The 13,392-nt window shown below is 54.4% G+C and overlaps 1 protein-coding gene across 1 annotated transcript in view; it reads right to left on the reverse strand.

The window, feature by feature from the left end:
• The window catches only part of LOC139009364 (ras and Rab interactor 3-like), a 109,765-nt gene that overhangs the window by 81,876 nt on the left and 14,497 nt on the right, over positions 1-13,392 (reverse strand).

Below are 13,392 nucleotides of genomic sequence, written 5' to 3' on the forward strand. Positions count from 1 at the left end.
TTTAAAAAAAAAAAAAGACTAATAATAATAGTCCTACTAGTAGAGTGTTCATGCAGATTCGCTAAGATGCCTCTCAAGTACTTTGCACAGCACACACAATCATAGTCAATGTCAACTATTGTTTTTCTAGTTCTAATCCTTCTTTTCCTCTTCTTGCTACAATTCTCCCACTTGGTAGCCTTGATTTTAGGATCTAGCGCGTTGGATAGAGTGACTGAGTACACATCTGCGTGTTGCACTCAGCTCATACCCACGATAACATCTGGCCCCAGAGATAACCCACAAGTTCAAGTGCCTGGGAACCACATGGCTTGACAAAAGACGTCAGTTTGTTTTGGCACAGAAACAGCCTGGGAGGGTCCCTTTGACACAGCGAGCCCAGCTGGTGCTGGCTGTCCCAGAAACCTTGCGATGATACGTGCCATAGAGGCCATCCGTGGGGGCTCTGACTAAACCACCGGAGAGGCCAACGGCTCTTAAGATGCGGCTCTCCAGGAATTGTCCACGCCTCTCCCGGGGGCTGTTGCAGCCGTAACAAAGGCCTGTGCAGGGCCCCTAAGAGGCGACTTGGCAGCTATGGGCCCTGAGGGTGGAGAGGATCTCCAAGTGTCAAAGGCTACAGCAAGTGGAGAAGTTAGAGAAGGAACAGTTGAGGTGGGGAAGGTTTGGGTCTCGCTTGGGTCACAGGAGCAGGGAAGCCCTGAGGAGACAGAGTGACAGGGGCACCTGCTCTGACCCGGCCAGAGGGGTAACAGGGCCGGGCAGCTGCACCTGCTGGCTTGGGCCTTGGGTGACCTGAGCTGCCTGGGTGCGCACCTGTGACTGCACGGTGCCCATGGCCATGATGGTGGCTGTCAGGCTCTGGCAGGATGGCACAGCTGGGGATCCCCGGAGCTGGCCCCGGTCCGGCTCTATTTCAGTGCCGTGATTACTGTTCTACAACGGCCTGGCCACGTCAGCGATAACTACCAGGGACCATCGCGGAGCCCACACGGCCCTGGACATGTCATCTGCCGGCAGAACCAGTGACCCCGACACCCAAGCCTCCCTTCTCAGCAGCCACACCCCGCTCAGGGCCCTGCAGAGGCAGCCTCAGTATTAATGGCAAAACAATGAGCGTCAGAAACTTGAGAGCAATTCCACCGGAAAGAGAAATCGTTACAGGACTAGTTTTCCTTCTGCTCCTGGGAACAGAGCACTTCGCTCGAACCTGCAGTGCTGACAGCCTCTGACACCCAGGCTGCACTGCCCAGCTGCCGAGTGGTCAGACACTCGGGGACCCCTGGCCCGGGGCTGCAGGGACCAGGCTGGACTCAGCATCTGGTTCATGGGGGAGATTTTCTCACCAGCTCCCGGAAGGAAGGAGTAAACTGGCATGGTGTGCCCCCAGCTCCCTGGCCTGGTACCGTGTCCCCATCACAGGCTTATGCAACGTGAGTGTGAAGAAGAGAAAGATCTGCTCTGGGTGGAGAGGCATCCAAGGGGGCTGCTGAGCACAGAGGCGGAGCCACGAGTGTGGCAGCCCCGGGTGGGGCCCCCTGGACGCTGCGTGTCTGAAAGGAAGGCAGGAGGTCTCCCAGCTATGAGGATGCGGCTCGGCTTGGGGCCACCTCTGCCCCAGGGAAGCCGCTCAGGAAGTTCCTACGATGCCTCCCTGGGAAGAGAACTGAGGCCCCTTGTGCAGACTTGGCAGAACCCCGGGGAGTGTGGGATGGAAGGGGAGAACCGGGAAAAGGCCACCTCCGTCCCGTCCACCACCCCGACTTCAGCTGGCCGGCCTCCAGCCACCATGAGACCAAGGGAGAGGCCTGGTCCCCAGGCTCTCAGGGCTCCCAGGCCAGCAGGGGCAGGCGTGGCCGCAGTGGTCCATGCTCAGGTGTGGCCCGATCCCTCTGAGCAAGGCGTGTGAGTACCAGACAAAGCCCCTCTCTCCAGTTGGAAGTGGCACCTCTTTCTCGAGCTGGGACAGGACCGGCCAGAGGCCTGGGAGGAGTGTTTCCTGACTCTGACCCTGGAGCCCGAGGCCACGCCACGCCTCAGCCCTCCCTCCCGGGTGAGCGGGACAGTCACTCACTGACACCCCCACACCTTATCCTTCCCCTTCCCCTCCATGCTCACTGCTGCTCACCAATCCCCCTGCACGGAGGGGAAGGGACCGAGAAGATGGGGCAGGAGCGGGAGTGGGGGATGTCACAGGAAGAGGCCTTGACCTCTCAGCTGACGTCCTCTCCCTGCAAATGCAGCCAGAGAGTCAGTGCTTATTTCACACAATCTGCCAGCCCGAAGATAAAGAACAAGCCTCACCCCAACCCTTGCCACATCCCAGCCATTGTGACCTTCGGCGGGGTGTTTAACCTTCCCGGGCCTCAGTTTCTCATCTGTACAATGGAGCTGGTAATGCCTGCCACATGGAAGGTGCATCAGGCAGCATCCAGCACACAAGAGGTGGTTATTCTAGCTGGGGTAACCATGTGTATGGTCATGCCTTTTCTCCCAGGAACACCTGTTGCTATGGCAACGGCATGAGAACTGGCCCAAGAGAGGTGAGAATCCATCAGTCAGCCCCCTAAAAGCCACCGGAGCACCAAGGGGGTAAAGCACCCCCCAAAATGAAAATGGTTGCACCTACTCTGAAGACAATCTGTCAAAATCTACGAGATGGGGACCCCGGAGCCCAGGCCCCAGCAGCCCCCCTCCCAGGACGCACTCGAGAGCATAAGGTAACAGTGAGGATGGTCACTGCAGCAGCGGTCACACTGAGAGGGCGGAACAGCCAATGTCCATCCACAGAGAATGAGGACAGGCTGGGACTCATCCACCCTGGACTGGCACCCGGCTGCTAGGGGGTAGAAACCACCACCTCCCCATGAAATCCCGAAATCCTGTCCGTAGCACACGCTGATTTCCTGACTTTGACCCTTGTGCCAAGGTTAGTAGGAGAATGTCCTTGAGTTTGGGAAATCCCCACGGAAACAAATAGGAGTTAAGGGAAACAAAGCCTGCTTCTTCCCCTCACAAGGTTCAGGAAAACATGAAAGAGAGAGAGAGAAAGAACAAGCAGGTGTGAGAAAATGTTAATATAATTGGTGGATCTGGGTAAGAGTGTCCACACGGGGATTCATGGGTCTATTCCTGTAGCTCTTCTTGGAGTCCGGAGTCACGCCAAATGAAAAAAACTTCTAAATCAAACAAACCCCAACACCTAATGTTAAGTGCCAGGAGCAAATCACAGAAGGAACAAAACCATGCAGATGAGGTATGAAAACACACACAACAGTTCTGTGTCTTGATTGTGGGTGCGTACGCACACCAAAGTCAGGATGGTGGCCGCTCTGGGAGCGGGGGTGGGGAGAAACCGAGATGGGGAGGGGTGTGAAGGAAGCCTCAGCCAGTTCTGTAACGATTTACCGGTTTTGAAAAGATCAGAGGCAATTGGCAAAAGATAGGATTTAACAAAGCTGACATATGGGCACTCAGGGTGTTGTTAGGCTTTTCCCTAGCTTTCGCTGTGCTGGAAATACTTAATTAAACAGCAAATGAAATGCCCACGTGCACACACCTGCCCCCAGGTCCCAGAGCCTGTCACAGCTGAGCAGACACGGCGTGGGGTTCTCAGGCACCAAGCTCATCCATTTCTTGGCGAAGACTCCGGCTATTTTTCCTTGGTGTTCTCAACTCAGTCCGGAGCCTGGGGGGGCCAGTGTTGGAAGTAATCAGGATGAGGCCACCCAAAGAATCAGGCCCCAGGGACTTTTTGAGAAATCCTAGGAGAGCTGCCGCAGAGGTCAGCAGAGCAGAGCCAGGGAAAGTCACGGGTCATTTTTCTGGCCTGTGGCAGCCACGGGACTTGGACCAGGAGGAGCAGCCGGTGCCAGAGGGAACGAGGCCCTGGCGTTCCCGATCGCAGGTGAAGATGCTGGCATGGCAGACATCGGGGGCTGGAGAACTCCCGACAGGCCCCAGTGTGATGACAGAGGCTGGCCGCTCCACCCCTCCGTGTCTCAGGTGGCCCCCTCTGTCAGCAGGGAGCTTGTACCCCTACCACAAAGGCCATGTGAGGATCAAATGGAAGAGGGTAAAGAAAGGATCCAGCCACAACTGACATGTAGCCAGTGCTAACTACTAGATGAGATGGAGGCTCGGGGACAGTTCGTGGAGGAAGTCAAGACTCTAGGCCGCAGGGAAGGAATTCCGGTTGGTGAGGGAGGAGGACCTGAGACCGTTTGGAGGGCAAACACACCCAACGGCCAGTGGGGACATTTGGTTTGGATCAGTGGGGAGCCAGTAAAGCACTTGTCTAGGACCCAACATACTAAGTCCTGATGGGTAGTGTTTGCCAATTTCCATGGTGTCAATACTCCCACCATGACCGATATGAAGCTGTCAATGGTTTAACAAGCAGCTTGCAACATTCCTGAATAGATACAGTAGGTCCCTGGGAGCCTACCAGCTGCAGCACCAATGGGGTTAAGGCTGCCCTCGGCCTCGAATGTTCCCCCCACCCTGGAATCCTCTCTACCATCCCCATTTGCAGTTGTTGGACCCCAGGGGATCACATGGTGGAAATGGAGGGAGGTAGGAGTTTGTGAGCTGAGGAGTGACACGGCAAATGCTGCACTCACAGAACGGGTGTGACACAAAGGACGTGGCACCGAGCTCCGTCTCGGGAGACCTTGGTCTGGTCTGTCCTTCACTAAGTGGCCTTGGGCAACTCATTCCCCCTCTCTAGGTTCAGTGAGCGGCCTCTTCAGAAAAATGAGATGGTTGGACAGGATCTGAGGCGGCAGGTCGGTTGACTTTCCATGGGAACCCAGGTGAGTGGCAGCAGCTGCCTAGATGGTTATGCTGGAGGCGGGTCAGAGAGAGAATGTCAGGGTCTCTCGGTGACGTCTGCACCGGAGAGCGGCTGCCGCCGAGCGGTGCCTTTACTGAGCGTGGCCCAGATCAGGGACGACGGCGCTTCCAGCACAATGAATTCCATGACTCTGTGACTCACCGACCCCTGGCTAGACGCCACCTAAGGGCTTCTCTGCTAAGCTAGGCTGGCTCTGCCCCAGCAACAGCCGGGAGAAGGCGAGCGGCCAGGCAAGCTCCTCTGTGGCTTCCTCTCTGCCAGATGCTTCTGCCTGGATGTGTGGAAGCTGAGCCGCAGCTGCCGCCTGCTTCACCTCTGGCCCAGCCTTGGGTGGACTCAGGACCGAAACCACAGCTCCTGGCTGATCGTGGCGGCCATGTGGGGATGGGAGAGACGCAGCTGGGCTCAGAATCAGCCTCTCTCACACACATAGTGGCAAACACGTGGCAAACACCCCCAGCCCAGGTCCACGGGCTAAATACTGGCACGGGGCCTTGGCGGATCCAAGGCCAATCCTCGGAACATCCTGTGTGACCAAGATCCCTGGGTTTCTCTCGCCCAGAAACCAAAGGCCTTCTATGATGAGGGCGGCACAGAGGCAGCTTCAGGCCCCTGACCCTCCGCGTGTCAGCCTGGGGCTCAGCTTGTGGGCCTCTGCCCACAGCTTCTGGGGGGAAGACAGCCCCGGCAGGCCTTCCGGACCCAGGAAGTGCTGAGAGCTGGTCAGGCTGTCTCGCTTGCACGTCACAGACCACATCAAGGGGTCTAGCAGCTGAAGGCCTTCAAAGTTTCCGCACCTGTGTGTGCTGCAGGCCCCGCTGCTCGGCATGTGTCAGGCCCGGCCCGGCGCCCAGCCTGCCTTCCAGGAGGACTGCTGGGTGCGAGGCTGTCCCCTGGGGGTTGTGCCTGTCCAGATGAGGCCTGGTGGAGCCTGCGGGGGCACCAGCTTCAGTGCTGCGGGCCCTCCTGGTGGCTGCTCCCACTATGCCAGGCCTGTCCCCCCGAAACCCCTTCCTCAGCCGCTCCAGTCACTGCCTCATGGCTTCCCTCGCCTGTCTTCTGGCCCTGGCTGCTCTGTGCTCTTGGGAGCCCTAGACACCCTACCTCCTGGGACCCTGGTTGCTCCACCCTCCCTCTGTGACCTCCTCTGGCCCCTTGAACCAGCCTAACCAGACTCAGCCTGCCATGCTGCTGACCCCCCACCCGACACCAGCCTGGGCTAAAACCCTGTCCCCAGTGCTGTGTGCGATGAGGCACTGAGTGCTGGCCAGGGCTGTGTTGACAGTAGTTTAAACATGGCTTTGGGAACCAGGCAGCCCAGGTTAGAATCCCAGCTTGGTTGCCTTGGCAAGTGATTAAACATCTCTTTGCCTCAATTTCCTTACATTTAATATAAGTATAAAATATAATACTTGTAAGTAGTATAAGTATTATATTTTATACTTATATTAAGTATAATGTAAGTATTACTACCTTATAGGATTGCTGTAAAGAGTTCAGGATAGCACCCGGCATAGAGCAGACACCCCATCATGTTATCATCCATCCATTCATCCACTAAGTATTTATTGAGCATATACTATGGACCAAACACCACTCTAGACTCATCATCATCATAATAATGACAATAATAGTTACACATAGTGAAAGAGCAGCGGACATTTCTCTCCTTCTCTGCTCCCCCAAAACAATCCTTAGAAAGTTCACTACACATAGACATGGTTACTGGAGAATACAGGATTTGGGGGGCTAGTTTCCTGACTGGGACTGAAGCTGGAGGCAGCAGGGACACAAGAACCCAGGTCAGCAAGGGCACTGGGCAGGCCCCGTGTGTCTAGGTGACACATGGACGGTGAGATGGGCTGAGGCCACCTCTGCAAGGAGACTGGGAGGGTGACCACGTGGTGCCGCTGAGGAGTGAGGGCCTGAGAGGCTGACGGGCAGAGGTGGAGGGAGGCACTTCACCCCACACCCTTTGTACCTTTTGAATTTGAGCCACATGACTCCACCACTTATTCAAAAAAAGAATTAAACCCAGCTGCTGTGGCTCAGTGATTGAGCATCGACCTATGAACCAGGAGGTCACTGTTTGATTCCTGGTTAGGATACATACCCGTGTTGCAGACTCAATCCCCAGTGTGGGGTGTGCAGGAGGCAGCCGGCTCTCTATCATTGATGTTTCTATCTCTCTCTCCCTGTCCCTTCTTCTCTGGGATCAATAAAAGTATGTTAAAAAAACAAAGAACTAAAACAACTTGGCCTTTTGCCTCGTTGCTTCAGAGAGAGCAAGAGGGGTGGGTCACCAGCAACTCTACTGCAGCCATCGGAGAAAATCCAGCCGCGTTCTCGTTCGTACGGAAAGGACACAGACTCATCAAGCTGGACTGAGTGGACGTCCAGGAATGGGTCATTCAGGACAGCTGCCTGCCTGCAGCATGTGATCTCTTTGTATATAAAATTTTAAAACTGCGAATAATAATAATAGAAACAACAACCACCAATTTGGGACTTTGAACAAGAACGGTTCTCGTTAAGGGGACTGCAGGTGGGGAACCGCGCTTTCTCGTTTGGGCGAAGATTGCACATGGGAGGTCACCTCCCTTCTGGAATCTATCTCAAAGGCATATTTAAAAATGCAGATCGCCCAGCTGGCGTGGCTCCGTGGCTGAGTGTCGACCCTTGAACCAGGAGGTCACGTTTCAATTCCCGGTCACGACACATGCCCGGGTTGCAGGCTTGATCCCCAGTGTGGGGGGTGCAAGAAGCAGCCGATCAATGCTCTCTCTTATCATTGATGTTTCTATCTCTCTCTCCCCCCCCCCTCTCCCTTCCTCTCTGAAACCAATAAAATATATTTTAAAAAATGCAGATAACGTTTGACGGACAAGGATGTTTACTGCAGTGGGATTTACAGTCGCCCCAAACTGGAAACAAATGGTGAGCAATACCGCTTGTCACACGGCCGGCTCCTCCCCTAACTCTGCCTCCCAGGGATGGTCGCTTGTACTGCTGTGCCCAGGCTCAGTACGGAACGTGTGTTCAGTAGAATTTTGTTAATGATTGAGTGGGTCAGGAAATATCAGCGCTATATAAAAATTGGAAACATTCAACCATTTCTGGCCTACAAAGGAAGCATGTTTGGATATTTAATCTAATGCAAACCCAGGATCACAGATCGGTCCAGGTAGAGTTGCACATGTTTAAGTGATGCAGAGAAAAGATACTCACTGGATTCATTGGAGCCTTGTCTGAAATGGGGAAACGACGGGAAACAAGCTAGATGCACACCCTATAGGGACCAGGTAAATGAACGGAGACTATGCAAGTGTTTGTGTTTGTTTTTTTAAAGAAAAGAATGAGGAAGGTCTCTGTGTACTGATATGCAAAGGTCTCTAGGGTTTGTGGTTAAATGACAAAAACACAGAACAGCAGGTAGCCTGTGCTCCCGTGTTGGGGAAAAAAAGAGAAATTACTGGTATTTGCCTAAAGAAACCCCGAAAGAAGGCACAAGAAATTAATAACTAGCGGGCCAGGTGTGAGAAGGAGTCCACAGGGCACGAAGGTGGGAAGACCTTTTCACTGAATGCATTTTTTTAAAGTTATACTTGTATTGTGCATCTGTGAATGTATCACCTACTTAAAAAATAAATTAGTGATGTTTCCAGAGATTTCTGAGGGAGGGCCAGGCATTGCTCTAACTGCTTTTACATAAACTTCAAGTTAATCCTTTCAAACAACCGTATAATTCTGGTTATCATTCCCATGTTACAGAGGGGGAAGCTGAGACACAGAGAAGCTAAGCAGCTCACAAAGGCTGTGAAATTAGAAAGTGACAGAGCTGGGATTTGAACCCTGGCAGTCTGTGAGTGTGTAGTCCCATGACCTTAACTCCTCCGCCAAATCCCTCCAGGTGCCTGCTTGTGATGTAAGGTTAAACTTTAAAAACATACAACAGGAGAATAAAGAGATGGGAGGGTAGATCTTGCCCACAGGGTGGAAGACGTAATACTGTCGAGACGCGCGCTCTACACAAACTGATCTACAGGATCTGCGCCATCCCAGCTCAGACCCAAAGGTGTTCTGTGAAAAGGCACAGAGAGATGCAAGGGACCAAGATATCAAAGACGCGTGTGACGAAGGGGGTAGGGTTTGCTCTGCTGGATACCAAGTCCTATTCTACAGCTACACTGATGAAGACAGAGAAGTAGGTCAGCAGACCAGACTGGTCCAGAAACATCCCCACACATACACAGTCACTTGACTTATGTGTGGCCACAGTACAGCGCTGAAGAACGGACAGTCTTTGCAACAAAATGTGCTGAGACAACTGGGTATCCACATGGGGAGAAAAGAAACTTGACTCCTCTTCACAGCGTCTGCAAAAACCAGTTCCAGGAAGACTGTCCTGAGCTCAGTGTGCAAAACAAAACAGAAGGTCTTTTGGAAGAAAATAAGGAATGTCTTCATAATCTGGTGGACAAGAGTCGTCTTAATAGTGCGTGCACACACGCACACACACCCTCAAAAGAAGACTGCTGAATTGGACTGCATTAAAATGAAGACTTTCTGTTCATTAAGACACCAGGAACGGGGATGGAAGTCCAGCCCCAAATGGGAGAAGATACCTGTAACCCACACAGCCAACCAAGGGCTCAGAACCAGCATATACACAGAGCTTCTACACACCGAGAAGGAAAAGATGGAACGGATAAAAACATGGGCAAGGGGCTTGAACCGTCCACACACAGGACGTCCACATGGCCAACAAGCGCACGTGAAGGTTCTCGAAGGCAGGAGGACGCAGGGACCCTGGAATGAGAATTATGAAGACGGGCTCTGCCGAGGACTGGGGGGGGGGGGGGGGGGGGGGGGCGCGTGTCGAGGCACCAGGCGCCCTGCTCTGCCGGGGGGAGGTGCTCATCCTGAGATTAGGGGACTCTTTCCTCCTTCTTCACACGTTTCTGTACATTCCAAAATTTTACACGGAGTGTGTACTATTGTGAAGACCAGAAAGCAATGGGGGAACATTTCAGGGGAAACCATAAACATGGAAGAATGGATGCCTGGGGCACAGTCTTCCCGAAGATCAGCTCGATCTGGGTCTCTCCCTCACACACAACAAAGCAGAAAGTGCTGGAACTGGACAAGCTCACAGTAGGCCCCGCGGGGCTATCCCTCGGCCTTGTGGACTAGCCAAGGGGACGGGCCTCTATCCTAGGGAGCAGCCTGGTCCAACACTCCCCTTACCTGTGGCCCATCAACCTTCTCTGAACCTCAGTGTCCTCATCTGGGAAAAAATGGGGAACAGCATCCCGCTACCCACAGGGCCAAGTAGCTGAGCAGATCAGATGGCACTGCGTGTGAGGAGAGGTGGGAACCTAAACCCAGCGGATTCCAACAACTAGTTTTCAGCGGGTAGGGCCTTCCCAGGTCACCATCTAGCTCAGTGGTTCTCAACCTTCCTAATGCCGCGACCCTTTAATACAGTTCCTCATATTGTGGTGACCCCCAACCATAAAATTATTTTCGTTGCTACTGTTATGAATTGTAATGTAAATATCTGATATGCAGGATGTATTTTCATTGTTACAAATTGAACATAAAGCATAGTGGTTAATCACAAAAACAATATGTAATTATATATGTGTTTTCCGATGGTCTTAGGCGACCCCTGTGAAAGGGTCTTTCTACCCCCAAAGGGGTCGAGACCCACAGGTTGAGAACCACTGATCTAGCTGCTCCTTCGCAAGTGCTGTGTGAGAAGGTGGAAATGTTTCCCATCTGCACCATCCAGTGTGGTCACCACTTGCTACCTGTGGCTGTGAACACCTGAAAGAAGGCTAGTGTGACTGTGACTTCATTTTAATTCATTTAATTTATCAAACAGCTGCACAGAGCTACCAGCTAAGGCACTGGAATGAGAGTGGCCGTATCTCCACTACATCTTTTCAGTGTGTGAACTCATGTGCTACGTGCGGGACTTGTTTGTAACTAGGACGAGAGAACAGGACGACGAAGGAAACTGTACGCATGCTGCATGTTATCTGCATTAGCCATTCCCCGCCCCCCATCAGAGAGTTCTTCAGGAAAGGAGATTCACTTGGCCATCTGTCCTGGGGCTTAAGGAGCGGCCCCATGCGGCTGGTGGCAGGTCAAGGCCCTTCTCGGGTCTGGCTTCTGCACAGGACCACCCCCCACAAGCCCTCCCCAGGCTTGTCCCTGCAGGACTGCGGGAGTCCTTGCCCAGGGATGGACCAGACTCAGAAAACAGGAGGCTCGGACGGCTCTGGGGAGGCACGTCCTTGGCCCCTTCTGGCCTCCCTCCCTCCAGGAGCACCCACATCCTGTGACGATCCGCAAGACACGTCCCACTGTGACCCCGGCCTCAGGCCCTGCCTGCTGCTGACTCAGTGGTTCCCCATCCCCTGGGGAAACGGGAAGGAGATCACAGGCCTCTCCTCCCCACCTGACACTGGGCTGAGAGGGGAGACGTGCAGGGGGGCAGCCCCACGGGGGACATGACTCACCCCAGGAGACACAAGGGGCCCCTCCTGCTGGATCTCCGCTCGGATTTCTCTTTTCCTCACCCTGGGGGTCTGGGGCCTGACCGAATCCCCCTCTGCTCCTGATTTCAGTGTCTGTGAAATGAGGCTGAGGACAGTATCAAGCCCAGAGGGTTGTGGCGAGGGCAGCGTGGCCCACAGAGCTCACGACGGCTCCATGAGCGGTCACTGCAGACGGCATTCCTCCTGGATGGCTGGGAGAGGGCAGGAAAGGCGTGGCCCTGGAAAGGGATCCGGAGTCTGTTCTAGCCTCCGCCACAGGCTTGCTGGGTGTCCTCGGGCAAGTGTCCCTCCCTCTCTGAGCCTCGATCCCTCAGTAAGGAAACGAGCAGAAGGATACTCACACCCCCCTGCTGCAGAGCTTGCTGGAAGGGGGACACATGACCAGTGTGTGGGGGATGTGCTCTGACCAAGTGAACCCCCATTTCTAAGCTGGAGGGGGGTCTGGCACCGAGCCAGTCTAGGGCCGAATGCAGCGATGCCTGACAGCGGCCTCCCATGGGCAGGCTGTGGACTCGGCCCCCGCCTGCGCCTTGCAGGAAACTACTGCAGCGTTACATTCCTTCCACCCCTGGTGACACTGAGTCACCCTGCAACCCACCTAGCAGAGTGGTGACCACATTTCCTCTGTGGGGGGAGGAGCCGTCATGTGCACACGCAGTCCCGATGCCGCTAAAACAAAATGGGCCCGAAACCCCACCCTCAGGGCGCATCTCTTGTAGGTTTTGTTCCCTGTTACCATGGGCACCCCCTGCCCTGGGGGCACCGCTTGGGCCCCAGCTCGAGGGAAGCCACTGGTAGGAGGTTCCCAATAGCAGGAGGCTGGAGGAGGCGAGGACACTGGCTGGTGAATGTTGGGGGTCCTCAGGGTGCTTGGGGGAGAGAACAAGGAGCTGTGAGGAGCAGTGCCCACGCCTGACAGGCACCGTCCCCACACCCAGTGGCTGCAGGGGCAGCTGGGACTCGAAGAGACTGTTGGGTGGTGCTGGACTTCTTCATCTGGTCCATCCGGCCAACTCAGGGCGGGGCTGGGAGGTTACCCCCTCGGGGACACTCGGAGGCTGGGGGAGGTCCCAGCAGTGCCCTCCCAGGATGCAGGCACACCAGGATAGAGGGGCGCAGCAGGGCCCTGCAACCTTGGGGTGCAACACAGGGCTGCAGGGAGTTCTGGGGCTCAGGACAGAGGTCTCCGACTTGGACAAACCTGGATTCAGGTCCTGGCTCTGCCACTGATGGTGGGGAGCTGCGATCAAGTTGCTTATGGTGCCTCAGTTTCCTTGCCTGTACATTGGGCCCTGTAACCCCAGCCTCACAGGCAGTGACTATCCTATCTAATAAAAGGCTAATATGCAAATCAGCCTAACAGCAGAACAACTGGTCGCTATGATGTGCGCTGACAACCAGGGGGCAGATGCTAATGCTGGAGCTGACCCCTGATGGTTAGTGCACTCCCACAGAGGGAGCACCACTCAGCCAGAAACCAGGCTCACGGCTGGCAAGTGTCTCAGACTGCCAGCTTAGGCCCGCTCTCCAGGCCGGGCTGAGGGACCCCCACCAAGTGCACGAATTTTCATGCACTGGGCCTCTAGTTAACAGATAAAGCTCTTAGTCAAGGGGCCTGAAGTCAGCCCGTGAGACATACTTGCTGTCATTGTAAGTGTCCAGTCTCTGAATGCCAACAATCCCCACTTTACATTGGCCTCGATCGATTCTTCTATTAGATTCTTCTATCAGAATCACCGGATATGAAATCACACTTTTTCCTGGGAACTGTCCTTTCCTTGAATTTCACCGGAGGGGAGCGGGGACCGGGCTGAGAGAGCGGAGGGACAGTGCGTATCGCAAGGACGTGTGCATTTTAAAGAAAGACCCTACGTAAGACGGGCACTTCTTCACCCGGAGGGACGAACTGCTGATCGGGGGCGCACAGACAGCGCCGGGCAGAGATCTGGGGTCGCTTACCTCCATGATGGA

The sequence above is a fragment of the Myotis yumanensis genome, unplaced genomic scaffold, assembly GCF_028538775.1.
Source record: "Myotis yumanensis isolate MYYU_CA2020_CCGP unplaced genomic scaffold, mMyoYum1.0.hap1 SCAF_1, whole genome shotgun sequence".
NCBI classification, from domain to species: domain Eukaryota; kingdom Metazoa; phylum Chordata; class Mammalia; order Chiroptera; family Vespertilionidae; genus Myotis; species Myotis yumanensis.